The following is a 27,115-nucleotide window of genomic DNA, read 5'->3' on the forward strand; positions in this document are numbered from 1 at the left end:
AAGAATGAAGGATTGGGTGTTGACTTCTAGCAAATGCAAGAATTGGAAAGCTAGGCTCCTTAAGTCAGTCTTTGCGAAAACTATATACGAAATGTTGGAATTACAGGAATGAGAAGGTTTATGGAAATGATATTGTGGATACCAGTATAGAAAAAAAGAATTATAGATAGTATTACTTATAGAAGTTGGACTAGACCTAATATGAGAAAACACATAGCTAATTTACTCTTGAGATAGTTTATCTTTAGTTTTCGGTTTTTTTGTTGTGTTGATCTGTTGTGGGCTGGATCCCTTTTGCGATCGTTTTGTACCTATTGTTTTGGTTAACTAGTAAATTACCCGTGATCCCGCATAGGTAAATTTATTTTGGTATTGTAGAAATAATATATTGAGATATACCTGTAAAAAAATTCATTTATTCTAAATGGAGAATGTATAATGAAAAATTATAATATAAAAGTTTTTTAACTATAAATTTGCAATATGGAAAATTTTGGAACAATGTTAGTAATCTTGCAGAATATTTTTCGATCAAACCGACCAGGTCTTACAAGTGTTGGATCCAGAATGTCTGGTCGGTTTATGGATGCAATAGTGATCACCTCTCCCCTTCCACCAAGAGCTGTAGCATTCAGCCAAAAGGAAACATCAACAAATTATATGCAAAATTTACTTTAAAAAATAATCGGAAAGTTCAACGGTGTTATGCTTAACCTAATTAAGAATAGATCATGTTCTTATCCACCTGAACCTTTAACCAAGCCATGCTTCCTTCCAACAACATCCACTCATCAATGAAGACAACAGGTGGAGCCTGAAAGTATAATTCAAAATATTTGCTAATTAGATACAAACATGAAGCTTGAGAAGTAGGTTAATTCCAAGAGATGATAGTATACTGTCGCTACCAGGGTTTCGGAGCGAGGAAACTGGACGGACTGAACTAAAGAAATGCCAAGGAAGGAAAAATCAGGAGAGTCGCCATCGATATTGTCATACCCCAAAATTTGCCCATTAATATTTCAAGACATTTTGCAAGGCATTCCGACTCATATATAACACTGATCTTGAAGAAACAAAGGCCCAGCTCACGGATGGCCCAATCCAGAAAATGGCCCAAACTGGCCTGTTCGCTACGCGCTCGCCTAGCGAAGCTGACAGACAACAAAAATTTCGGGCTTCATTCTGAGCCCAAAAAAAAAAAAAAAAAAAAAAAAAGAATTTTTTTTAATTAATTAATTAATTAATTAATTAATTAAATAATTAAAATAAATAAATAAATAAAATATAACAAATTATTTTGGACTTGGGTCTCCCTCATTCCAAGCCCATTACCCACGAAATTAGTCTATAAATACTGAAGTTTCAGTAGGGGAGTTACACTTGGAGTTACACTGGGAGATTCACTGGGAAAAAAAAAGAGGAGGAGAACAGAGAAGAACGAATAGAAGTTTTGGCATAGGAACCCTGCCTACCCGGAGAATTCAGAGTAAAGAAACCCTGAAGGCAGCCCATCTGCACCGAAGCCATCGCCGTCCAATTCCCGCTGCCTAACTTATTCCGATACTACAAGTGGTCAATCCCTTCAACCTTGAATTGGCAAACAGGTTTGCGTATCTCTATTGTTTATACTTTCAATTGGCCATATCTACATATATAATGCATCATGATTAAATGTTGATATATAATTTGCTTTCGTATGAGAATTTAAATATGCCTGAATACCCTGAATGTTTGACCATGTTATTCCTGTGATAAAATGCCATAAAATTCAAAGTTCCTAACATGGGGCTGTTTTCAAATTCAAAATCCGTGGCCGCTCGCTAGCACCTCGCTAGGCGAGCCTGGGGCGAGTATTCGCCTGGCCTTCGCTAGGCGAGGCAGAGGCGAACGAGACAGTAGCTGACTTTTCTATTCTTTTTTTTTTATGTTTTATCATAGCCATGCATTATTCATCCTATCCTATTTATTGTTGTGATATTTCTCCGGTGTAATCTTCGATTGCACCCTGATTTGGTGTTCTGACATGTTTCTTTTTTTTTTTGAGTTTCGTAAAGGTTCACATATCCCAGGAAAAGGTTATTGGCTAGGTATTCCACTTTATTTGTGGGATACCCTTGTGGAGTTTCACCCTAAATTAATTTTTAATGTATTAATTTCTAATGTATTAATTTTTTAATATATTATTTTTAATAATTTTAATGTGGAGTTTCATCCTAATTATATAATTAATTGTAAAACTTTGCCTTTGAATAAGTGATCTTGGACCTCTCTTTGTTGCCTTACGATTACGATATTACGGTCATGTCCCGCGAACGTGGGGATACCCTTAGCAAAGACCCTTCGGTTAAATCATCATAAAATAAATTATAGTCCCTCGGATGTTGCCTTCGAATATACAATTTTGTCCCTCGATGACCCTCCGATGTTGCCTACGGTTAAAAGATGATAGTCCCTTCGAATGCTAAGGTATCCTCGTAACTGTTGCCTTCAATGACCAATCGATGACCCTACGATGACCCTTTTACATCCAAAGGATAAAACTACTTATTTCTCAATAATAAGGACAGTTTTACCCTCATAAGGATAGGAAATACTCATAAAGACCTTGGGTCGGTATAACTCTTAATTGCTGGCTCACCACCTAAAACATTTTTTCACACCTCACACCTTTCAAAATACCTTCAGAAAATCACCACTTGGTATACATTCATACTAGAATCATTACCGAGTTATATTTTTCTAAACAATTTTCAAAACTAAACGAGATAATCACTTTGTATACATTCATACGAGAATCATTACAAAGTTAAATTCTCTTTTCAAAACAATTTTTCTAAACAATTCACAAACACTTTTTTCAGACAAAAATAATATAAGTGATCGAGCAATTAAGAGCCCATGGATAACCATGGATACAAAGGGTGCTAACACCTTCCCTTTGTATAATGTACCTCCCGAACCCAAAATCTAAATTAAGGTCTTTCCTGTTCTTTTCCACCTTTCCTTATTGGATAAAAGAAAAGTCGGTGGCGACTCTTGCTAACCGCGACATTGCGATAAAAAACACAAAAAGTCCAGTTCACCGTATGACAGAACTGGCGACTCTGCTGGGGACCTTAAAAAGAGAGGTTACCTTAAAAACAAGATCACTTATTCAATTTGTCTGATTTATTTTTAAGGGATTGCTTGGGTATGTTATGCTTGAGTGAAAGATCCTACACCCGGATCTAGTGTACCTTAGGTAAGTAGCAAGAGATCATCGCGACTGTCCGGCGTATACTAGAATGGTCAAAATGATGGCTACGGTTAATGTGGCACTTTGGATGTCCTGATGTTCCTCATGTTAGTTGAGGAAATATTTGGCATTCGCGTGGTGTCATAAAAGCATTAACCAGACCTTTAGAACCCTAATTGACTCATCCTGGCCATTAGAAAGTAGTGAGATAACTGGCTTCGGTTCCGACTGGAGTTGGTTGAGACTCGATACTACACTCTTTGAGATTGGACTTTAGGGAAGCTTCGGTCAACCACTTGGTGTTGCACTGAAGTGGACTTAAGGAAAGGTCAATGATTTGAGATCCTTCTAGAACCCGGTTACTATTCTAAGACAGGTTGAACCAACCAAACTTCAGTGGGGAGGGTATTTACCTATGGAACTCACGCAAGCCTTAAGACCTAGGAATGATTGTTGTGTGACTTGCTTGTGCTTGTTATTTATCTAACAACATGACATCATAACAACATAACATCATAACATCATGGCATTGTACTAACCATTTCAAGGATTTAGGGATTTAACTCTGCTAAAAAAAAAAAAACAACAAAAACAAAAGCAAAAACAAAAGAGAAAAGAAAAAAAAAGCTCTTTTTGTTAGTTTATGCAAAGTTAAATCCCGAAAGTCCTTGAAAACATTTCATACATTGCATTGCATCGCATAACAGGTATTCTAAAGGATCAGTGTTCTCACGATTTTCCTATCAAACAGATTCCAGCAGATTCAAACAGATTGAACAATGGCTCTCGAACAAACTGTCAAAGATCTCCAGGCCCAGAATGCTCAATTCCAGGAAATGATGCTGAGCTTATCTAAGGGGCAGGAAGAACTGAAAGCTCTTTTGATGGAGAAGAAGAAGGACCAGAAACCTGTGGGTTACATCAACCCGGGGAGAAGGCTTAAGGGACAGGTTACAGGAGTCAAGATTAGAATTCCGAAGGATTCAGAAGAAGAGATCGAGAATGATTCGGAAGATGAGAATCCTAATCTCGTCAATTCTGAGGACGACGATGAAGATTATGAACATGAACAGTACTCTCCGAAGGATGATAAGTACAAGTTGCTGGAAGAACGTATGCTAGCTATGGAGGGGCAGAAAGTGCCCAGTCTGGATTTCGAAAACTTGGGTCTGGTCTCTGATGTGGTCATTCCCCGCAAATTCAAGGTTCCCATTTTCACTAAGTATGATGGTGCCTCTTGTCCTCAGATGCATCTAAGGGCTTATGTGAGAAAGATTCAGCCGCACACTACTGATAAGAAACTGTGGATCCATTTCTTCCAAGAGAGTCTGTCTGGCACACAGTTAGAGTGGTATTATCAGCTTGAGAGCTCTAACATCCGCACATGGACTGATTTAGCAACAGCTTTCTACAAGCACTACCAGTATAATTCTGAGTTAGCGCCTACTCGGATACAGCTACAAAATATGACTATGGGCTCTAAAGAAAGTTTCAAAGAATATGCTCAAAAGTGGAGAGATTTGGCTGGCAGAGTCAAACCCCCTATGACTGATCGAGAGTTAGTGGACATGTTCATGGGTACACTGACTGGCCCATTCTACAGCCATCTACTGGGAAGTTCCTCGTCAGGTTTCACTGAACTTATCTTGACAGGTGAACGGGTTGAAAGCGGCATTCGAAGTGGAAAGATACAGGCAGCTACTTCTGCAAGCACCAAAAAGTCCTATCAGGGAAAGAATGAATCAAATGCTGTGTACAGTGAGAGGAAGCATAACAAGAAGAATCGTGACCATACTGTTGGGGCAGTTACAATTGCCGCACCGCCATCTCAGAACTTCCAACACAGACAAGACAGGTCGAGAAGACAGTTTACCAAGATCAATATGACTTTAACCCAAGCACTGCAGAGTATGTTAAAGGCCAATTTAATTACCCTCAGAGGCCCTCCTGCAAATCCCAACACTACTTCTCCTCGTTATAATCCCAACGCCAGGTGTGCCTATCACTCCGATAGCCCCGGGCATGATACGAATGATTGCTGGTTGTTAAAGAACAAGATTCAGGATATGATCGACGCTGGAGAAATTGAATTTGATCCTCCGGCGACCCCCAATGTCATCACAGCACCTATGCCTAATCATGACCAGAATGTTAATGTTGTGGACGACAATTCTCACGTTACTGACGTTGCTGATTTAGCATCTCCTCTCCTGATCGTTAAGAAGAATTTATTGCAAGCTGGTTTATTTCCAGGTTGTGCTGAAGATTGCGATCTCTGTGTACTCCGACCCAATGATTGTTTGAAGTTGAAGAACGGCATTCAACGGCTGATGGATGATCGTATAATTCTATTTGAAAGGGTTCCTAAGGTGGACAACTCTATTGAAGAGGTATCTGTGATTGCTAGGTCCAAAGCTCCAGTGAAGATTACCGCTACTAGAGTGCCTGTGAAGATTACCGCTGAGCCCAAAGTGGCTCCCCTGATTATTACCGCACCTGGCCCCGTGCCATATTCCTCCAGCAAAGCTATTCCGTGGAACTATGGAGGCGACGTTTACATCCATGGCGTAAAGCAGGTTGGTAGTTCTGCTAATCCTAATGATATTGTGGGGACTAGTAAAGTTACTCGAAGTGGAAGGATCTACTCCCCAGAAATCTCACCTCCCGCTCCCGAAATTCGAGGAAAAAGACCAGTCAATCCTCCTCAGTCAGAGACATCGGTCGAAGTTACTTCTGAAGATGTTGCCAAACAGGAAATGGAAGAGATGCTGAAAATCATCCGTAAGAGCGATTTTGATGTAGTGGAACAATTGGGGCATACTCCGTCTAAAATCTCAATGTTGTCCTTGTTATTATCCTCTGAATCCCATGCCAATGCATTGATGAAATTCTTGAAGACCGCTCATGTGCCTCAAGAAACATCCGTCGATCAATTCGAACATTATGTTGCTAATTTGACTGTTGACAATGGCCTAGGCTTTTCCGATGCTGACCTGACGCCAGCAGGAAAGAATCACAATAAAGCTCTGCATATCTCCATCGAGTGTGAGGGGATCACCCTGGCTCACGTGTTGATCGACAACGGCTCTTCCTTGAATGTGCTCCCGAAAGCTGTACTCGATAAATTTGACTACAAAGGCATTGAACTGAAACCTAGTGATGTTGTGGTGCGTGCTTACGATGGTGCGAAGAGTGTTGTCTATGGTGAAGTGGTTCTCCCTATCAAGATAGGACCTCAAGTCTTCAACACTACCTTTCACGTGATGGACATTCGTCCCGCCTACTCCTGCTTGTTGGGGCGCCCTTGGATCCATGGGGCAGGTGCGGTAGCTTCGTCGCTTCATCAAAAGCTGAAGTATCCAATAGCAGGCATGGTTGTCACTGTATGTGGAGAAGAAGAGTATATTGTCAGTAGTGTGCAAGCCTTCAAATACGTCGAGATGGATGGTGAATTCTTTGAGACTCCTTCTCAGTCATTTGAAGTGGTTCCTCCTCCCAGTCCTGTCCTTAAGCCAACTCCCCTTGTGCCCAAGGTTGTTCGTGCTCCCCCTGTCATGATCTCTCTGAAAGATGCTCAAGCCGCGATTGAAAATGGTGATCGTGCTGGTTGGGGTCAACTGATCAATGTACCGTACAAGTCTGATAAAGCTGGCCTGGGGTTTAACTCTGGAAAGATAGTCAAAAATCAGATTAATGCTATGGAAGATGCTGATAGTGATTGCGACTTGGATAGCTGGATTTTCCCAACAATTGGTGACGGACTCAACAATTGGAAGACTGAAGACATTATCCCGATTTCCTTTAGTCAGGAGTAATTGTTATTGTTTATTCTAGAATTGCAAATTTTAATTTTCTTTTACAATCAAACTTCTTAAAGCATTGTGTCTATGCCCGAGGCACAATAGCTAATTTGTTAAGGGTTTTGTCATTTTCATAAGCATATTTACATTCAATAAATCAATGGACGTTTTGCATTCAAATATTGCGCTCTTTGTCTTTCCTATCATCTTTCAAACAAGCTATGTTTTCTTACACACACGCACGTAACGAATTGCAGATCCCTATCCACTCTGGATCCTGTTGATAATAGTTCTACTACTGTTCATTATGACTTTGAAAATCCGATCTACCGAGCCGAAGATGGAAGTGAGGAAGATTGTGAAGTACCTGAAGAACTTGCCAGACTGTTACTGCAAGAAGAAAGGACTATACAGCCGCATGAGGAGTCAGTTGAGACTGTAAATCTGGGTACCGAGGTGGACAAGAGAGAAGTCAAAATAGGAGCAGGCTTGGAAATCAGTGTCAAAAGAAGATTGATTCAAATGCTACATGACTATGTGGAGATTTTTGCTTGGTCTTACGAAGACATGCCAGGGCTGGATACCGATATAGTAGTGCATCGTTTGCCGACGAAGGAAGATTGTCATCCTGTTAAGCAAAAGGTTCGTCTCATGCGTCCTGAAATGTCCGAGAAAATCAAAGCCGAGGTGATGAAACAATTTGACGCTGGTTTTCTGGCTGTTACTTCTTATCCTCAATGGGTTGCTAATGTGGTACCAGTGCCAAAGAAGGATGGTAAGGTGCGAATGTGTGTGGATTACAGAGATTTGAATAGAGCGAGTCCCAAAGATGATTTTCCACTGCCACATATTGATGTTCTGGTAGACAACACCGCTCAACACAAGGTATTCTCCTTCATGGATGGATTCTCGGGTTATAACCAGATCAAAATGGCACCTGAGGACATGGAGAAGACTACGTTTGTGACGCAATGGGGCACCTTCTGTTATAAAGTAATGCCGTTTGGTTTAAAGAACGCAGGAGCAACGTACCAGCGTGCTATGGTGGTTTTGTTCCATGACATGATCCATCATGAAATAGAAGTATATGTGGACGATATGATAGCCAGGTCTCATACTGAAGAAGAACATCTCGATCATTTATACAAACTGTTTGAGAGGCTGAAGAAATACAAGTTGAGATTGAACCCGAACAAATGCACCTTTGGAGTAAGATCCGGTAAACTCTTGGGCTTTATTGTCAGTGGTAAAGGTATTGAGGTTGACCCGGCCAAGGTGAGAGCTATTCAAGAAATGCCAGTTCCCCGTACGGATAAAGAAGTCAGAGGTTTCTTGGGACGTTTGAATTACATTGCCCGGTTTATTTCCCATTTGACCGCTACTTGCAAACCCATCTTCAAGTTACTGAGAAAAAATCAAGAGATGATATGGAATGATGAATGTCAAGAAGCTTTTGACAAAGTCAAGAAGTACCTCCAAGAACCTCCGATTCTGGTACCACCAGTTGAGGGAAGACCTCTAATCATGTATTTGACCGTTTTAGAAAACTCAATGGGGTGCGTGTTGGGGCAACATGACGAGTCTGGTCGAAAAGAGCATGCCATATACTACCTTAGCAAAAAGTTTACCGACTGTGAAACAAGATACTCACTGCTCGAGAAAACTTGCTGTGCTTTGGCCTGGGCTGCTCGCCGACTAAGACAGTATATGTTGAATCACACCACTTTGTTGATTTCTAAGATGGATCCTATCAAATACATATTTGAGAAACCCGCCCTCTCCGGAAGAATAGCAAGATGGCAGATGATTTTAACAGAGTATGATATCCAGTATACCACCCAAAAAGCAATCAAAGGAAGCGTGCTAGCTGATCATTTGGCTCATCAGGCAGTGAATGATTATCAGTCTATGAATTTTGAGTTCCCAGATGAGGATGTCATGCTTGTTACTGATTATGAAGAACCTGGACCAGAGGAACGACCTGAAGTGGGATCCCGATGGACTATGGTTTTTGATGGATCGTCTAACGCATTGGGCAACGGTATTGGCGTCGTGATCATTTCCCCCAAGGGTGGCCATACGCCTTTCACCGCTAGACTATGTTTTGAGTGTACCAACAATATGGCTGAGTATGAAGCATGTATTTTGGGACTCAGAGCTGCTATAGACCTGAGAATCAAGTTTTTGAGGGTGTATGGAGACTCAGCCTTAGTAATCAGTCAGGTCAAGGGAGAATGGGACACTAAACATCCGAACCTCATCCCCTATCGAGAGCAGGTGTTGACATTAATCCCATACTTTGAAGAGATCACATTCGAACATATTCCCCGAGAGGAGAACCAGTTGGCAGACGCATTAGCTACCATGTCATCTATGTTCAGAGTCAGATGGGACAATGAAGCTCCCCGGATTACCATTGAACGACTAGACGAACCAACATATTGTTATGAACTTAACGCTGATGAAGTAGAAGAGAAGCCTTGGTACCACGAGATAAAAAGATATTTAGAAGCTCAAGAATACCCTGAAGGGACATCCATCAATGACAGGAAATTTCTGAGGAAGTTCTCCGCTAAATTCTTTTTGAGTAATGGAATATTGTACAAACGTAACCATGATTCGACTTTGCTTCGCTGTGTGGATAGAAAGGAATCAGAGAAGATTATGGAAGACATGCACGACGGTATCTTTGGGACTCATTCTAGTGGACATACGATGGCCAAGAAGATTCTGAGATCAGGGTATTATTGGTCTACCATGGAAACTGATTGCCACCATCACTCCAGAACTTGTCATAAGTGCCAGATCTATGCGGATAAAGTACATGTGCCTCCTGCTCCATTAAACGTGTTGACCGCGCCGTGGCCCTTTGCAATGTGGGGGATTGATATGATTGGCGAGATTAAACCTACCGCCTCTAATGGACATCGTTTCATCCTTGTTGCTATTGATTACTTCACAAAATGGGTGGAGGCAGCCTCATTTGCTTCTGTTACTAAGAATGTGGTGGCACGATTCATCAAGAACAGCCTCATCTGCCGATACGGCGTCCCTGAGAGAATTATCACTGACAATGGCACTAATTTGAACAACAAGATGATTACTGAACTCTGCACGCAGTTCAAAATCAAACACCATAACTCTTCTCCGTACCGGCCAAAGATGAACGGCGCTGTAGAAGCGGCTAATAAGAATATTAAGAAGATTATACAAAAGATGACGGTAACATACAAAGACTGGCATGAGATGTTACCATTTGCTCTTCATGGTTATCGTACTTCCGTGCGAACTTCGACAGGGCAACTCCTTTCTCTTTAGTCTACGGAATGGAAGCCGTTTTACCAGTGGAAGTTCAGATTCCCTCTCTAAGGATCATGAAAGAGGCGGGCTTAGACGAGGACGAATGGATTCAGACTCGACTCGATCAGATAAATTTGATGGATGAGAAGAGACTTGCGGCTGTATGTCACGGGCAGATATATCAGAAGCGCATGACCAGGGCATTCAACAAAAAGGTCAAGAGACAAGTGTATCAAATTGGCGACTTGGTAATCAAACGCATCATCCTACCACAAACTGACCCCAGAGGCAAATGGACTCCCACATACGAAGGGCCATTTGTAGTTAAGAAGGTATTCTCAGGTGGAGCCATGATACTCGCCACAATGGATGGTGAAGACTTCCCACGTCCCGTGAACGCGGACATAGTTAAAAAATACTACGCATAAAAGAGACCCGCTAGATCGACGTATCTAGGCAAAAGTAAGGGCATCCCGGCGAACCAAAAGGGTTCGGGCAAAAATTAGGGATATATAAAAAAAATGTACACCCGGCAAGTCGAAAACCTGAAAAGGCGGCTTGGGCAAAAAAGGGTATCCTGGTGGACTGAAAACCTGAAAAGGCGGTCCAGGCAAAAATTAGGGATTAAAGCGTATGACTATGTCCCGTTCTCAGTCAACTTTCATCCAAGTTCGAGGGACTGACCAAGCCAATCACTTCTATCCGACAGCAAGGGATGAGATGCTCGAAGACATAATGACAGTAGTAGGCTTAAAATCAATAGGACTTCTTCCACATAGCTTTCTCTTTGTTTTCGACAATTTCCTCTTACTAGGATTTCTGTCTCCTTGTACACAAATTGCCTGTTTATAGGCCTCCTTTCAAAATCAATACAACCCTCTTTCAAAAAAAAAGATGCTTTTGTTTTTACTTTTCTGTTTTGGTTGCGTAAATGTCCATTGATTTAATTTGAATTAATATGTGCATTTGAATATGACTGATGTTTACCAAAATACATGCATAGAATAGCAATAGCAATTACTACCCGACTTCAGGATCAAGGAAAAGGTCTAATCATGCTTCCAATGAATCCGCTACCAATTCTCTTCCCTAGCAAGCCTGTTTTTTTTTTCCTCAGAAAATGGCAGTATCCCCAGGCACAGCCAGTTACTCCCCAACAGAGGTCGGCGTCACCAGACAGATTGATCATCTCATCCATCCCCAGCCAGGCTCTGTTGAATATTTCCACCATCAGACAGAAATCAAGCATCCCCAGCCGAGAAAGGGTCATCGACACAAATGTCTCAAATCAGTAGATGGGGATTTATTTTCCCCAGTAGAGTCCCCAAGCAGAACTTCTCATACGCATAACTCATTCATTACATCCTTTCACAGCATACGCATGCATACAACATTCACATTTATTTTAGCATAACACGAAACATCTCATGCATCATGACATAGCATGAAGCTAACTTTTTCTTTGCAGGTTAATTATCCTCCTGATATAGTCAAAGTAGAAGGTTCATTCAGACAGACACCTTTATCAATCACATTCAAGATTCAGATACATATTTCAAATACAGTTCATGGGAACATTCATTCTGACAACACTTCGATATCCTCCTAACGATGGCATCTCTAAGCCCATCCCAGACATTTATTGCAAGTACAACATATACAGGTTATCAGATACAGCCTAACATACGGTTCATTCTGATTCAGCCCAACATATGACTTCTTCAGCAACTCCAATGCGGTCTAACGTACGACCCATTTGGACCTTCAAATCCTCAGATGCTGCCTAGCGTACGGTACATTCAGGGGTGTAGTCTAGCGTACGACTACTTTCTTTTTCAGATGCAGCCTAACGGACGGCTCATTCTACAACTCGGATACGATCTAACGTACGATCCATTCTGAACTTCAACAACCCCAACACGGTCTAACGTACGACCCGTTTGGATCTTACAACCCTCAGATGCTACCTAACATACGGTACATTTCTGAAGTGTAGTCTAACGTACGACTACCCCTTTCATCATCAGATCCTACCTAATATACGGTACATTTCTGAAGTGTAGTCTAACGTACGACTACCCCTTTCGTCATCAGATTCAGCCTAACGTACGGCTCATTCTGCAACTCAGATACGATCTAGCGTATGGTCCATTCTGATCCTTTATCCCCAACAGCATATGACACACTCCGACTCCCCAGCGAAGTCGGCAGCCTAATGGATGACTCATTATACGATCTAACGTACGACCCAGTGTGGCACCCATGTCTTCAAATTGGCCTAATATACGGCGCGATCTGAAGCTTTCGTCATCAAACCTCCCGGATGGCATCTTTAAGCCCATCTCCATCAAGACCAACTGTCGATTCTCAAGTGCAAATTTTTGGGGCATTCTAGTGTTCAATAATCTTCCACCTCCAGACCACGAATGGCGTATACACCATTCTAACTCTCTCGGTCCAAGAATATTGAACAGGGGCAACTGTCATACCCCAAAATTTGCCCATTAATATTTCAAGACATTTTGCAAGGCATTCTGACTCATATATAACACTGATCTTGAAGAAACAAAGGCCCAGCTCACGGATGGCCCAATCCAGAAAATGGCCCAAACTGGCCTGTTCGCTACGCGCTCGCCTAGCGAAGCTGACAGACAACAAAAATTTCGGGTTTCATTCTGAGCCCAAAAAAAAAAAAAAAACGAGAAACGAAAAAAAAAAAAAGAGAATTTTTTTTAATTAATTAATTAATTAATTAATTAATTAAATAATTAAAATAAATAAATAAATAAAATATAACAAATTATTTTGGACTTGGGTCTCCCTCATTCCAAGCCCATTACCCACGAAATTAGTCTATAAATACTGAAGTTTCAGTAGGGGAGTTACACTTGGAGTTACACTGGGAGATTCACTGGGAAAATAAGAGAGGAGGAGAACAGAGAAGAAGGAATAGAAGTTTTGGCATAGGAACCCTGCCTACCCGGAGAATTCAGAGTAAAGAAACCCTGAAGGCAGCCTGTAACACCCCAATAAAATAAAATAATTATTCAAATTGAATTAATAGTATATTATTAATTTAATTAAATAATTAGATTATTATTATTGGATTATTTTAATTATTTTGGAATAATAATTATTATTGGAAAATATATAAGTGTGAAATGAGGAAAGAGAATCCCATTTGGTAAAGAAGTGTTTTCACGTGAAAACAGAGAAACTGCAGAGAAGAGGAAAAGGGAAGAGGCAGAGCAAGAGGAAGAAAGTTGGAGAAGAGGAAGAGCTTGAACTCAAAGAATTGCCGGATTAACTCAGGTAAAGGGGGTTTATCGTCGATTAATGGGTATTATGGGATAATATGTAATGGGTAGTGATAAGCCGTTGATTTAACCCTAATTGGGACTGTATATGCTGAAATTGATGTGGAATAAACTGTGTTAAAACTGTAAATTGAATCGATAGTTGTGTGAGTCGTAAATGTTAGACTATGGCACGGATCCCAATTAGAAACTTGAATCGGCACTACCAATTTAGAGACAAATTGGGTTTTAGATGCGGGAGCAGCCGGAAAACCGGATAGGCGTTAAGCTAACGGAACTTTGGAATAACTCAGAAAATCTGAGTCTGCGCGCGAACGGTCGACCATAGAGTCGGCGTGCGCTGACCCGTGGGGCATGCGCCGACTGCATGCGTCGACGCAAGGCATTTTTCGCCGACCCGTGACTTAAGCGTCGACCCTATGCGTCGACGCAAGGAGGTTTGCGCTGACTCCCTCCAGTTGAGCAGAGCCTTTGCGCCGACCAGCGAGCCTTGAGCTGACCCCTATGGTCGACGAAAAGCCTTCATTCTTTATTCATGGACGTGCATAATGGTTTTGTCATCATCGAAACTGGATATCGTATGTTGCAGAGTGGAAAAATGGATATGTTAATGTTGTGTACATAATTGAGAGCTGGCCTATGTTGGCACGTGATGTAATAGGGATTATATCCCGCTGTTGTGAGCCGTATAGGTATTAGTAGAGAGTGCTAATACGGTGTTTAATTGACTTACATGATAATGATGTGTTGATTGATGTATGATGGCATGCCTAATGATGTGAATGTATATATATTGCCGGTGTTGTGAATGGACTGTTGTATGGCTTAGAGTGTGAGCTTATGTCCGTTGTGAATTGTTGTTGATGCTGCATTGCTAGATGATTAGCGTGTATAGCATAGCCTTTGGGGCTGTAGCTAATTCCCATGGTGAGGAATTAGTGAGTGAATCATTGTGGATTTGTTGTTGATGTTTGCATGCTAGATGATTAGTGTGCATAGTCTAGCCTTTGGGGCTGTAGCTAATTCCCATGGTGAGGAATTAGTGAGTGAGTCATTAGATCTCAAATGAGTGGGACTAGTGAGCTTAGTAGCCGTATCTGGGTTTGATCGGTGAGCTTGAGCTATATGTTCAAGAATAGTCGGTACCGCATGTGTGGAGTCTCATTGCATAAATATCCGTATGGCGTATAATATGAATGGATGTATTCCAATATTATACGTGTGTTCGTGTTGTTGTTAAGTATGATTTGAGATTATACTTGTGTTTATGTTGGTGTTGAGCATGATGTTAAGTTGATGTGCTGATACTGAATGTATGTTGCAGTTAGGGTGATTGGTGTGTTGAATTACTTAACATGACATAATATTTTATAATGCCTATTTATCGATTGAGGAACTCACCCTTACAACTATTTTTCAGGTAACGAGAAATGAGTTGAGTTGAAGCGAATACTTGGAGTCTAGTGTAGTCTCCTTAGTGGGTCGTGCTCTGATAGATGTAACATCGGGATGGGACGTTTTATGTTGTTGAATAAATTACATGTGAATGTTACATGTTTTACATAATTTGATGGATTGGAATTTTATCCGCTGCGATTTATGCAATTGTTTGATTGATTAAATAAAGAGCATGACAGTTATTTTGAGATATGGTGTGAAAGTTTTGTGTGACACCCTTTGGTGCATAATTACTCTGATTGTTATATGTTAATAATTTAATTAAATATTTGGGGTATTTAGAAGGGGTGTTACATAAGTGGTATCAGAGCATAGTTGGTCGAGTCGAGTCGTAATTATTCTGTTTTCCCTGTACGGGATAGGTGTTGTGTAACCCTATCAGTACTTATTGTTTTAGCTTGTTGGGTTTTCAGAATAGAGATGGCTGGAAGAGGTAGAGATGATGCTGCGATTGCTGAGGCCCTGGGTATGCTAGCTGGAGTACTTGGAGGAAATCCGAATGTTATGGGAATGGGAGCTGCTCGTCAACTGAGTGAGTTCCAGAAGAACAATCCTCCAATGTTCAAGGGAGCATACGATCCAGATGGCGCTCAGAAGTGGTTGAAGGAGATCGAGAGGATCTTCAGGGTAACTGAGTGTGCTGATAACCAGAAGGTCAGGTTCGGTACACATATGATGTCAGAAGAAGCTGATGATTGGTGGGTTGCTACCCGCACTGAGTTGGAATCTGCTGGGAACGCTGAAATCACTTGGGCTGTGTTCAGAGAGAGATTCTTGAGGAAGTACTTTCCAGAAGATGTCAGAGGAAAGAAAGAGATAGAGTTCTTGGAATTGAAGCAGGGCAATCGGTCGGTTACTGAGTATGCTGCTAAGTTCACAGAGCTGTCGAAATATTACACTCCCTATAATGAGGCTGCGGGAGAATTTTCGAAATGTGTGAAGTTTGAGAACGGGTTGCGTCCCGAGATCAAGCAGGCGATTGGATATCAGCGAATCAGGGTGTTTTCTGATTTGGTTGACTGTTGCAGGATTTTTGAACAGGATTCCAAGGCTAGAGCAGAGAGCTATCAGCAAAGGGTTGATAGGAGGGGTAAGAATCAGATTGATCGTGGGAAACCGTATGCAGCTGGCAAGGGTTTCCAGAAGCAGAGTGGGATGAAGAGGCCTAGTGGGGGAGACTCTAGTGCTCCTGTTAAGTGTTATAGATGTGGTCGGGCTGGACATCGTGTTCATGAGTGTACCAGTGCTGAGATGAAGTGTTTCAAGTGTGGCAAAGGTGGTCATTTGGCTGCAGAGTGCCGGTTGAAGACTGTAACTTGTTTCAACTGTGGAGAGTTGGGTCATATCAGTCCCCAGTGTCCTAAGCCGAAGAAAGAGAATCAGTCAGGAGGCAAGGTCTTTGCTTTATCGGGTTCTGAGACTTCTGCAGATGATCGTTTGATCCGAGGTACGTGTTATATTAATGGCTTTCCTCTTGTAGCTATTATTGACACAGGTGCTACTCATTCTTTTATATCTTTGGATTGTGCTGTGAAACTTAAGTTAGAGATATCTGAGATGCGTGGTAGTATGGTGATTGATACTCCTGCGAAGGGTTCAGTGACTACTACTTCGGTTTGTTTGAATTGTCCTTTGAGTATTTTTGGTAGAGACTTTGGAATGGATCTTGTGTGTCTTCCACTAGTACAGGTTGATGTTATCCTGGGTATGAACTGGTTAGTGTTTAACCGAGTCTATATCAACTGTTTTGATAAGACTGTGATTTTTCCTGAGATTGAGGAAGGAAAGAATTTGTTCCTATCTGCCAGGCAGGTGAATGAGGCAGTAGTAGATGGGGCAGAGTTGTTTATGCTGTTAGCGACTATGGAAGCTAAAGATAAACTGGTGATTGGTGATCTAGCTGTGGTGTGTGATTTTCCTGATGTGTTTCCGGAAGAGGTGAATGAATTGCCGCCAGAGCGTGAAGTTGAGTTCTCGATTGAATTGGTACCTGGTACTAGACCGATATCGATGGCTCCGTACCGTATGTCTGCTGTTGAGTTAACTGAACTGAAGAGTCAGTTGGAAGATTTATTGGATAAGAAATTTATTCGTCCGAGTGTGTCACCGTGGGGTGCTCCAGTGCTATTGGTTAAGAAGAAAGAAGGTACTATGAGGTTGTGTGTGGACTACAGGCAACTGAATAAAGTGACGATCAAGAATCGGTATCCTTTGCCGAGGATTGATGATCTGATGGATCAGTTGGTTGGTGCGAGTGTGTTCAGCAAAATAGATTTGAGATCTGGGTATCATCAGATACGTGTGAAAACTGAAGATATTCAGAAGACTGCTTTCAGAACAAGGTATGGACATTATGAGTATTCTGTGATGCCTTTTGGTGTGACTAATGCGCCTGGAGTATTTATGGAGTATATGAATAGGATTTTCCATCCGTATCTAGATCAGTTTGTTGTGGTGTTTATTGATGACATTTTGGTGTATTCGAAATCTGAAGAAGAGCATGCTGAGCATTTGAGAGTGGTTTTAGAAGTTCTACGAGAAAAGAAGTTATTTGCTAAACTGTCCAAATGTGAATTTTGGTTAGAAGAGGTGAGTTTTCTTGGTCATGTGATTTCAAGAGGTGGTGTTGCTGTTGATCCTTCTAAGATAGAAGCGGTGTCTAAGTGGGAAGCTCCGAAGTCTGTTGCTGAGATTCGAAGTTTTCTTGGTTTGGCTGGTTATTATAGGAAGTTCATTGAGGGATTTTCTAAGTTGGCGTTACCGTTGACGATGTTGACTAGAAAGGGGCAAGCGTTTGTTTGGGATTCGAAATGTGAAGAAGGTTTCCAAGAGTTAAAGAGAAGGTTGACTACTGCTCCTATCCTGATATTACCGAGTTCGTCGGAACTATTCGAGGTTTACTGTGATGCTTCATTGTTGGGTTTGGGTGGTGTGTTGATGCAGAATAAGCAGGTTATAGCTTATGCTTCGAGACAGCTGAGGGTTCATGAGAGGAACTATCCGACACACGATTTAGAGTTGGCAGCTGTGGTATTTGTTCTGAAGTTATGGAGGCATTATTTGTACGGATCAAGATTTGAGGTTTTCAGTGATCATAAAAGTTTGAAGTATTTGTTTGATCAGAAAGAGCTAAATATGAGACAGAGGAGATGGTTAGAATTTCTGAAGGATTATGATTTTGGTTTGAATTACCATCCGGGTAAAGCAAATGTAGTAGCTGATGCGTTGAGCCGGAAATCGTTACATATGTCTATGTTAATGGTTAAGGAATTGGATTTGATTGAACAGTTTAGAGACTTGAGTTTGGTGTGTGAGAGTACTCACAATAGTGTTAAATTGGGAATGTTGAAGTTAACGAGTGGTATTCTGGATGAGATCAGAGAGGGTCAGAAATCCGATATGCTTTTGGTTGACAAGTTGACTCTAGTGAATCAAGGGCAAGGTGGTGAATTCAGAGTTGATGAGAATGGTGTTTTGAGATTTGGTGATCGGGTGTGTATTCCGGATGTTACTGAGCTTAAGAAGAGTATTCTTGAGGAAGGACATCGTAGTGGTTTGAGTATTCATCCTGGAGCTACGAAGATGTATCATGATTTGAAAAGGTTATTTTGGTGGCCGGGAATGAAAAGAGAAATTGCAAGTTTTGTGTATTCCTGTTTGACTTGTCAGAAGTCGAAGATTGAGCATCAGAAGCCGTCTGGGCTAATGCAACCGTTGGCTATTCCAGAGTGGAAGTGGGATAGTATCAGTATGGATTTCGTTTCTGGGTTACCAAGGACAAGTAAGAATTTTGAAGCCATTTGGGCGATTGTTGATAGATTGACGAAGTCGGCTCATTTCATTCCGATCAGAATGGATTATCCGTTAGAGAGATTAGCTGAGTTGTATATTGAGAAGATTGTAAGTTTGCATGGTATTCCGTCGAGTATTGTTTCAGACAGAGATCCTAGATTTACATCGAAATTCTGGGAAGGTTTGCAGAAGGCTTTGGGAACTAAGCTGAAATTGAGTTCTGCATATCATCCGCAGACTGATGGTCAGACTGAGAGGACGATTCAGTCACTAGAGGATCTTTTGAGAGCTTGTGTTTTAGAAAAAGGAGGTGCTTGGGATTGTTATTTGCCTTTGATTGAGTTTACCTACAACAATAGTTTTCATTCGAGTATTGGTATGGCACCGTTTGAAGCTTTGTATGGTAGGAGATGTCGGACACCTTTATGTTGGTATGAGTCCGGTGAGAGTGCTGTGGTTGGACCGGAGATTGTTCAACAAACTACGGAAAAGATTAAGATGATTCAGGAGAAGATGAGAATTGCTCAGAGTCGTCAGAAGAGTTATCATGATAAGAGGAGGAAGTCACTTGAGTTCCAAGAGGGAGATCATGTGTTTCTTCGTGTTACTCCGATAACTGGTGTTGGTCGAGCTTTGAAGTCGAAGAAGTTGACACCTCGTTTTATTGGTCCTTATCAGATTTTGGAGAGGATAGGAGAGGTAGCCTATCGTATCGCTTTACCGCCGTCGCTTGCGAATTTGCATGAGGTTTTTCATGTGTCTCAGTTGAGGAGGTACATTCATGATCCGTCGCATGTAGTCCAAGTAGATGATGTACAGGTGAGAGATAACCTGACTGTTGAAACATCACCTATGAGGATCGAGGATCGAGAGTTGAAGCAGTTGCGGGGTAAAGAGATTGCCTTGGTGAAGGTAGCTTGGGGAGGACCAGCAGGTGGCAACGCGACTTGGGAACTGGAGAGTAAGATGAAGGAGTCTTATCCAGAGTTGTTCGCTTGAGGTATGTTTTCGAGGACGAAAACTCTTTTAGTGGGGGAGAGTTGTAACACCCCAATAAAATAAAATAATTATTCAAATTGAATTAATAGTATATTATTAATTTAATTAAATAATTAGATTATTATTATTGGATTATTTTAATTATTTTGGAATAATAATTATTATTGGAAAATATATAAGTGTGAAATGAGGAAAGAGAATCCCATTTGGTAAAGAAGTGTTTTCACGTGAAAACAGAGAAACTGCAGAGAAGAGGAAAAGGGAAGAGGCAGAGCAAGAGGAAGAAAGTTGGAGAAGAGGAAGAGCTTGAACTCAAAGAATTGCCGGATTAACTCAGGTAAAGGGGGTTTATCGTCGATTAATGGGTATTATGGGATAATATGTAATGGGTAGTGATAAGCCGTTGATTTAACCCTAATTGGGACTGTATATGCTGAAATTGATGTGGAATAAACTGTGTTAAAACTGTAAATTGAATCGATAGTTGTGTGAGTCGTAAATGTTAGACTATGGCACGGATCCCAATTAGAAACTTGAATCGGCACTACCAATTTAGAGACAAATTGGGTTTTAGATGCGGGAGCAGCCGGAAAACCGGATAGGCGTTAAGCTAACGGAACTTTGGAATAACTCAGAAAATCTGAGTCTGCGCGCGAACGGTCGACCATAGAGTCGGCGTGCGCTGACCCGTGGGGCATGCGCCGACTGCATGCGTCGACGCAAGGCATTTTTCGCCGACCCGTGACTTAAGCGTCGACCCTATGCGTCGACGCAAGGAGGTTTGCGCTGACTCCCTCCAGTTGAGCAGAGCCTTTGCGCCGACCAGCGAGCCTTGAGCTGACCCCTATGGTCGACGAAAAGCCTTCATTCTTTATTCATGGACGTGCATAATGGTTTTGTCATCATCGAAACTGGATATCGTATGTTGCAGAGTGGAAAAATGGATATGTTAATGTTGTGTACATAATTGAGAGCTGGCCTATGTTGGCACGTGATGTAATAGGGATTATATCCCGCTGTTGTGAGCCGTATAGGTATTAGTAGAGAGTGCTAATACGGTGTTTAATTGACTTACATGATAATGATGTGTTGATTGATGTATGATGGCATGCCTAATGATGTGAATGTATATATATTGCCGGTGTTGTGAATGGACTGTTGTATGGCTTAGAGTGTGAGCTTATGTCCGTTGTGAATTGTTGTTGATGCTGCATTGCTAGATGATTAGCGTGTATAGCATAGCCTTTGGGGCTGTAGCTAATTCCCATGGTGAGGAATTAGTGAGTGAATCATTGTGGATTTGTTGTTGATGTTTGCATGCTAGATGATTAGTGTGCATAGTCTAGCCTTTGGGGCTGTAGCTAATTCCCATGGTGAGGAATTAGTGAGTGAGTCATTAGATCTCAAATGAGTGGGACTAGTGAGCTTAGTAGCCGTATCTGGGTTTGATCGGTGAGCTTGAGCTATATGTTCAAGAATAGTCGGTACCGCATGTGTGGAGTCTCATTGCATAAATATCCGTATGGCGTATAATATGAATGGATGTATTCCAATATTATACGTGTGTTCGTGTTGTTGTTAAGTATGATTTGAGATTATACTTGTGTTTATGTTGGTGTTGAGCATGATGTTAAGTTGATGTGCTGATACTGAATGTATGTTGCAGTTAGGGTGATTGGTGTGTTGAATTACTTAACATGACATAATATTTTATAATGCCTATTTATCGATTGAGGAACTCACCCTTACAACTATTTTTCAGGTAACGAGAAATGAGTTGAGTTGAAGTGAATACTTGGAGTCTAGTGTAGTCTCCTTAGTGGGTCGTGCTCTGATAGATGTAACATCGGGATGGGACGTTTTATGTTGTTGAATAAATTACATGTGAATGTTACATGTTTTACATAATTTGATGGATTGGAATTTTATCCGCTGCGATTTATGCAATTGTTTGATTGATTAAATAAAGAGCATGACAGTTATTTTGAGATATGGTGTGAAAGTTTTGTGTGACACCCTTTGGTGCATAATTACTCTGATTGTTATATGTTAATAATTTAATTAAATATTTGGGGTATTTAGAAGGGGTGTTACACAGCCCATCTGCACCGAAGCCATCGCCGTCCAATTCCCGCTGCCTAACTTATTCCGATACTACAAGTGGTCAATCCCTTCAACCTTGAATTGGCAAACAGGTTTGCGTATCTCTATTGTTTATACTTTCAATTGGCCATATCTACATATATAATGCATCATGATTAAATGTTGATATATAATTTGCTTTCGTATGGGAATTTAAATATGCCTGAATACCCTGAATGTTTGACCATGTTATTCCTGTGATAAAATGCCATAAAATTCAAAGTTCCTAACATGGGGCTGTTTTCAAATTCAAAATCCGTGGCCGCTCGCTAGCACCTCGCTAGGCGAGCCTGGGGCGAGTATTCGCCTGGCCTTCGCTAGGCGAGGCAGAGGCGAACGAGACAGTAGCTGACTTTTCTATTCTTTTTTTTTTATGTTTTATCATAGCCATGCATTATTCATCCTATCCTATTTATTGTTGTGATATTTCTCCGGTGTAATCTTCGATTGCACCCTGATTTGGTGTTCTGACATGTTTTTTTTTTTTTTTGAGTTTCGTAAAGGTTCACATATCCCAGGAAAAGGTTATTGGCTAGGTATTCCACTTTATTTGTGGGATACCCTTGTGGAGTTTCACCCTAAATTAATTTTTAATGTATTAATTTCTAATGTATTAATTTTTTAATATATTATTTTTAATAATTTTAATGTAGAGTTTCATCCTAATTATATAATTAATTGTAAAACTTTGCCTTTGAATAAGTGATCTTGGACCTCTCTTTGTTGCCTTACGATTACGATATTACGGTCATGTCCCGCGAACGTGGGGATACCCTTAGCAAAGACCCTTCGGTTAAATCATCATAAAATAAATTATAGTCCCTCGGATGTTGCCTTCGAATATACAATTTTGTCCCTCGATGACCCTCCGATGTTGCCTACGGTTAAAAGATGATAGTCCCTTCGAATGCTAAGGTATCCTCGTAACTGTTGCCTTCAATGACCAATCGATGACCCTACGATGACCCTTTTACATCCAAAGGATAAAACTACTTATTTCTCAATAATAAGGACAGTTTTACCCTCATAAGGATAGGAAATACTCATAAAGACCTTGGATCGGTATAACTCTTAATTGCTGGCTCACCACCTAAAACATTTTTTCACACCTCACACCTTTCAAAATACCTTCAGAAAATCACCACTTGGTATACATTCATACTAGAATCATTACCGAGTTATATTTTTCTAAACAATTTTCAAAACTAAACGAGATAATCACTTTGTATACATTCATACGAGAATCATTACAAAGTTAAATTCTCTTTTCAAAACAATTTTTCTAAACAATTCACAAACACTTTTTTCAGACAAAAATAATATAAGTGATCGAGCAATTAAGAGCCCATGGATAACCATGGATACAAAGGGTGCTAACACCTTCCCTTTGTATAATGTACCTCCCGAACCCAAAATCTAAATTAAGGTCTTTCCTGTTCTTTTCCACCTTTCCTTATTGGATAAAAGAAAAGTCGGTGGCGACTCTTGCTAACCGCGACATTGCGATAAAAAACACAAAAAGTCCAGTTCACCGTATGACAGATATTTATTTGGATTTCCTCTATGGGAGAGGAGAGGGGAAATAGTCGGTAAAACCCTCAAAGAAGAAAAGGTGCACATGGTTAGTGCAAGGATAAAGAATCGATATTGCAACCGAGACTTGGGTTCAGAAGTCAGTTACGTAAGGGAAATGTATTAGTACCCCTCATGTCCATGGTACTCCATGGGAACCATTTAGATTGTCTGCGTATGTGGATATTTATCTCATTTATTCTTGTTTTATTTTCTAAAGAGTGTACAAAATGATATGACTTTGGAGTTTTTTGTTATTGTACTCGCCAAGGATTGTGGCCCTTGTACCTATGTATCACTCATCGGGTGATGAGGAATCAGATCTCCCTAGTTCATAGTAGAAAATGTTTGTGTGTTGGTTGATTTTACCTTTGAGAAAAGAGTTTTCGGAGTGGTGCCCTAAGGCGCAAAAATAAGGTTTGATGGGTTGTATTGTTTTTACCTAGAATAAGGGTTTATGAAAAGAATGTTTGTGATTAGATTGCACTAAAGTCTACCGGCGGAGGTGAAAATTCTAGACAACAAGTCAAGCGTCTTGCGTACAAAATAATCAGAGTAAGGGTAGGAAAACTTCATTCTTACTCATTCTCCACCACTTAAGGCTCGTGGCGCACAATACTAATCATAATTCTAAGTATTTTTGAATTTGATTATGAAAATGCCACTTGACGTTAAATCAAAAGTTTATTTATTTAATTATGAAATTGGGTAGTAGAAATGAATATACAAAGTGACCAATAAGAAAATAGAGGGTCTCATTGTAAGGTATCCCAAGAGAAAGCCTTATGTGTTCAAAGGTGACCTAAGCTAAACAACGAATAATGATCTTACAAACATGTCCCCCTAGGGTGGTGCCATGATGTCATTCTTACAACCGGTATGTAAGTTATAGATGAAACCCAAAGTTGAAACCAAGTATCCCAAAGATAAGGAAAATGTCCTCCAAGCAAAGGTCCTAAATGAGATCCTCTAAGTCCAAGTTGATTAAGTGGAATAAATCTTTTTGTCTTATCATTTTATCATGTTTTTTTGTTTTGTTTTTAATGTATGATGATAATAAAGATAAATGACAATAATAAACATGTATGATGAGTTTATACAATGAGTATGATGATGATGAGTACTTGAATGTAAATTACAAAGTAACAACATATAATTAAATAGAAAAGTAACAATGATAATAACAATAATAATGGTTAGTGGTAATCAAAGTTAGTAAAGTTAAGTATGGTTAGTAGTATGTACAAGTCCAACACTTGAGGATTATCTATCCTTAGGTCAAAAGATTCAAAATATGGCGCATTAGGAGATAACTTATCACTGATGCAAAGTATTAAAGATGATCAAATGATCAACTTACAATATATTTGTAACAATGAAAGTTATGTAAACCCCAAGTCCATCTATCAATAACTTGACAAAAGGAAGACCATACTAACTCAAGGGTTAAAAGTTAATATTTTTATTAAATGATTAAGTTAGACAAGTTATAAATATCAATGTATAATATGAACAAGTTGATAATAAGGGTTAGTGGGTTAGTATAACAATGGAGACAAAATGGAACAAAAGGAACCACAAGTTAGTATGTACATAAACAAGGCTTCATCTATATGTCAAATGATCCAAGCTTGGTTGATATAAAGACAACCTACCCATACTTCAAAGTACCATGAATGAATACTTAATCATCCATTAGTAGGTTTGAAACATAGAAGGTTCAAGCAACCCTAATCAATCCAATATCATGACAACCATAAACTTCATTAACCACTAAGTTCAAGACCTCATAAGTTAATGAAAAAAATTCTCAAATGACATGAAGCAAAGAATAATAAAATCGTAGAGGCATAAATAACAAGGGTCTATGTTGGGAATATTTTCAGAATAATAAAAATAAGTGAGATAAAAAATAAAAATAAATGAGAAATAAATAGGGTGGAAAAAAAATAAAATACAAGTGAAAGGAATAAAAAAGGGACAAAATGCATATGCTAGGGGTTAAACCCCTGACCTTAGGGTCATGGGGGATCAACCCCCTCTCCCACTAGGCCAAGCGCCCACTTGTGATAAGAAACACAATTCACATAATAAATAATAAAAACAAATAATAAAATGAGAAGCGCGCGCAAGCTGGCCAATCAAGTGTGGCCAACACAAAATTTCAAATTCAAACGCGCGTGTTCATACTCGTCTTCAACCTTGAGACACTAAAATCAAATCCTCCAAACATTAGTTTTTCATGGGATTTAAACATGGAATCATCTTCTACAAATATAAATGAATAAGCCTCGACACTCATGAGCCATTGACTGGCTCTGAGTGTGGAGTATTTTCCAGAAACTCAGAAGAACAAGTTGTCCTAATTTAAAAATTAAATGATGGATAATGGTTAATGAGAAATTAAAACATAGGGTTAATGATCAATGAGTGATTTCGAGTTGGATGGTAACTTGTTTGAGTGAAATGGGTGAGTAGAACTACCTGATTGTAATCAGTTTCAAAGTGGTGGTCCGATGACAAAGGACATCTCAGAGGACGTGTTTGCATGGTGAGTTAGTGTTTGGGAAAGCTTCAATGGTGTCTAGGGGTGGATTCTGGATGGTTGGTTTGAGTTTAAATGCTTTGGAACTCAAAAATCAATTCTCTATTTCTAAAGATGGAAATCGATTTTGCAGCAGAGTGTATTTGGATTTTGAAGCTTGGTTCTTGAGAGAGACACCTTCCCTTATTTATAGGGAAGGTGATGGAATAGTTTTGGAGGGAGAATGAAGTGGTTTGGCAAGAAATCACATGTGAGTTGGAACATGCTCGAAAACGGCTTTGTGGAGACATGAAATGGTACATTGTGAGCTAGTTTCCTTCACCAACCATTTGGTTTTGTTTCTTAACACCAATTAGGAACAAACAAAGGCAATGAAATGGTCTACTGTGCGTTTGAACTTTGGCCATTTTGGGAAAATGTTCACTTTTCACATGGCATCGGGTTTGGAAATTCAAGAGGTTCCCAACCCAAAGTTGATTTTCATTATTGTCCTGAGGTGTTTTGCAATGTGTTTGGGGTCAAATGGGGTCAGAAAAAAGGGATTTAAGGACCTGGCGGATCAAATTGCAAAATCTGACTGACTTGGTCTGGTTTGTGCATCAGGATGATTTCTAATCTTTGAACCAATGCCAAATGTAATTAGTTCGTGCATTTTACATAAAATTTATGCAAAATGTTCCTTGCCATATCCTTGATCAGATGCAAAAAGAACCAAGTCAAAAGGAGTTGTGGTTTGCAAATGGCAATGTGGTAAAGTGGTGGTCTTGGTCATGTTTTAGGGCATGCTAGGCATGTTGGACCAACTTGACCAATACAAAAATTGAGGTTCTTGCTCAATGAATTAGGTCTTGGACCTTGAAATAAAGTTGGAGAGGGACTCAATTAGGACATTTTTCTCAAAGTGTAACTTAAAAATCTTCTAATATGAGAAAGTTATGGACTTTGGAACTTG

At 40.2% G+C, this 27,115-nt stretch overlaps 1 pseudogene; it reads right to left on the minus strand.

Annotated features, from left to right (window-relative positions):
- Positions 1-464: 464 nt before the first annotated feature.
- Positions 465-27,115, minus strand: part of LOC127121814 (probable inactive ATP-dependent zinc metalloprotease FTSHI 2, chloroplastic) — a 42,438-nt pseudogene continuing 15,787 nt past the window's right edge.

This window comes from Lathyrus oleraceus, chromosome 2 (assembly GCF_024323335.1).
Source record: "Lathyrus oleraceus cultivar Zhongwan6 chromosome 2, CAAS_Psat_ZW6_1.0, whole genome shotgun sequence".
Classification (NCBI taxonomy): Eukaryota; Viridiplantae; Streptophyta; class Magnoliopsida; order Fabales; family Fabaceae; genus Lathyrus; species Lathyrus oleraceus.